The sequence below is a fragment of the Atta cephalotes genome (genome assembly GCF_000143395.1).
Source record: "Atta cephalotes unplaced genomic scaffold scaffold00014, whole genome shotgun sequence".
Lineage (NCBI taxonomy): Eukaryota > Metazoa > Arthropoda > Insecta > Hymenoptera > Formicidae > Atta > Atta cephalotes.
Genome location: NW_012130078.1, coordinates 5,917,726 through 5,921,227, shown reverse-complemented (window position 1 = coordinate 5,921,227; position 3,502 = coordinate 5,917,726).

Here is a 3,502-nt window from a genome sequence, read left to right as displayed (position 1 = left end):
GTTACCTACTTAAAGTAAACGTTAAGTAGTAACGTAGTACGTCTACTAGTAGTACGTACGTACGTACTAACTAATAAGTAGTAGTGTGTGTGTGTGTGTGTGTGTGTGTGTGTGTGTGTGTGTGTGTGTGTGTGTGTGTGTGTGTGTGTGTGTGTGTGTGTGTGTGTGTGTGTGTGGGTTGTGCGATGTTTGTATAATTCTTGTTCACCCATATAGTACTTTTATTCCAAAGAACGTCTTCCTAAGAACGTTTAGGATGTTAGAACGTTTTTAGAACGTTCTGTAGAACATCACTTGGAGATATGTACAAGCATATGTTAATATAAACACCAATATGGATTTAACGACATGGATACGTATTCACTAGCAAAAATATAAATCGTAAGTCGAATACAAGGGGAAAATAATAAAAGCAAAAACAAACTTTTCTGCCATTCTCTTCTCACATTCGATTTATACTTCAATTTTTATTTTCACCAGAGCAACACCGTGATCATACAGCGCAAATATCTTAAAGATGTCCAATCTGAGAACGTTTTTACATTCTTTGAGAATCCGAAAACGTTCCCAGAATAAAATGGTTCTTAGATAAAGTATGTCATATGGAATGATTTCAAACTCATGGTGTTAAATTCGCTCTATGTTGGTGTTTATGTACATATCAACCTCAATACAATGAGAATTTTATTAAACACTCATATATTAAATCTATACGGCATTGATGTTTATATTAACATTAAGGCGGTGTAAAATATATTTAATTCTCCTGGTGTTATCCACATCCATATTTTTTTAAAATATAATTTTACTCTGTTCTCAAAATCAAAGTTATTCATTGATATCGACATGCAAATGTTGTAGATGGATCCACTCAATCCTCGTCCGGATATTTATAAGATGTGTCTACGTTACACGGTGGAACACAGGCTAACACCTCAGTGGAACAAAGTCGGATCGTACCTCGTTGAGGGACAAGATTTTCTTAGCTCAACGGGAAGTGTCAACGCGATCAAGTTGAATATCGAAGATATTCGCGGTACAATCATTGATTTTACAGATAACATCACTAAATATGCCTTATAAGTTTTTATATATGTAAAGGTTTTTTTAGCACAAAAAATAACTTACTCTTTAAAATTTTTAGGGTTAATTGTCACTGAAGAATAAAATCTCGACTCTTAAAGATTAAAAACTGAGCCAATTTTTTTCAAGACTGACTCAATTTTCACTCTGTAGAGTGAGATTTCCAAAGAATTTAGCTATATAAAAGAATAATTTAAATTAATTAAATAGATAATTGTAAATTGATAATTGTAGATAACAGGGCTAAATTTCAAGTGGAGGCTGTAAATTTAAAAATTCCTTTCCTAAGATTAATATACCTTGCAACATGCAAGTATAAATTCAGTATATGTTCTACCAAGGTAAGAGATAATGCAAAAATTTTGTTATTAATAATATAAATTATTTTATATAAATTATTATACTATTATTATATACAATTAATTATATAAGCGTAGTTATTGCATAATAATAACTCCATAAATACTTATTCGTAGTTTGAAAGAGGGAACCGTGTTGAGCGAATTGAAAGAAATTCAGGAAAAGCACTTATTCAAAAATTACGAGGATATGCGCACATATTGGAAAAATATGGTGAGAATTCGTTTATAATTTACTAAAACTAATATTACTCAAACTCAATTTTATTGATTTTGTATCATATATTATTCTTGTTAAAATAAAAATTAATTAAGTATGTACAAAGAATAATTGATTGTTCGGAAATAAATTCGATAAGATTATTTTTTAATATTATTAATTGCCAAGTATAATTATGAACAATATTAATTGTAACAGTTGTTCTCTTTTAGCATAATTACATATTACCAGATTACGAAAAAGGACTCTTATATTACGAAATTCAATTCGTTTACATCAAGGAGGGAAAACGGTGTTTCTCCGTTCGCTTATATCCTGAAACGTGCCTAACAATAGAACGTCTAAATATTTCTCCGTGCAATTCGATTTTTACAATTGACACATTTGAAGAAGACTTAAGGAAAAGAGTGAGGGAATTATGCGGATAGCAATTGAACGTTATACGCGAGGAAGTGAGAACACTGCATATCTTATCTACTTTCATTTTTACTTTTAATAAATTTCTCAATTGAAACTAATAATTTTAGTAATTATTAAATTAGTATTTATTTTTTTTTATAAAATAATATTTTAATTATTATTATTTACAATAATAAATATATAATTAAGAGAAACAAATTTTTACATAACGTATTAATTAATTTATTATAGAAAGAGAGAGAGATATTAGCTATTGTATTGTTCTAAAATTAGATTAAATCGATACGTTTGGCTATACTAACTGCATAACTTATTAATATATAACTTTCATAGAATATATATCAAGCAACTGCAAAAAAGAAATATTTACTTTTAAGATTAAAATATTTTATTATTATCTCTATTTTTTAAACACAAAGATGTTTTAATTTTAAATTTTTTCTATAAATAAAACACTATGTGTTTGGATTTAAAACATTAAAACTTTAAAAATGGAGACAAGAATAAAACGTTCATTTTTTTATAGCGTGACTTAGTTGGTATATCGATGTTACCATCAATTGACAGATCTTCAACCTGTGATACAGGATATGGTACACAGTCAAGTAATTTTAACAACAAGATGCCTTCTCGAAAATTTGATTTCTCCAATATTTCCCTATGTATTAGAAAACCACCCCTATTTATTAAAAAACCACCCCTATTTATTAGAAAACGATTATCGCCACCAGGGATTAATAATTCACTTACGTGCAAGACTGATTATGATAATATTGCGACGATATCATACGACGCTGATAGTGCTACGACGAGCAAATCAATTGTACAGATAAATGAAGAAAAGTCGCATCTTAAGCAAAAAAAATCAAAACCTGAGAACAAAATTCTTGTGCAGGTAAATATATAACTGTGCAGGTAAACTTATAACAACTTTTTTACTTAATAACTTTTACTTAATAACAATTAAAAACAATTAATGATATTATATTAAAGGAACTGAAAGAAGAATCTAAAAAGAAGAAACCTAAAATATAAAGTTTAAGTTAAAGGAACAGTTGTTAGGAATTTTTAAGAAAATATTCCCACTATTTGCCATCTCAAATAACAATTATTATTATTCGTTTAAAAATCTAAAACACAATATTGTATAACTTATAAGATGTTATCTTGATAAGATCTTATCTTGATAAGAAAATTGATAAGAAAATGTTCTTGATGATATAATTAGAGAATCAATTTTAGATCAGAATAAAATAAAAGAAAAAATAAATTAAAGTTATAAGTTATAAAGTTAATTCCATTATAAGTAGTAAATTATTTATATATCTGAGAATAAACAGAAAAAAACGTAATATATTATACATTCCGCGACTCAAACAGCAACAAATTGTATCAATTAATAAATAAAAAAGATCAAATA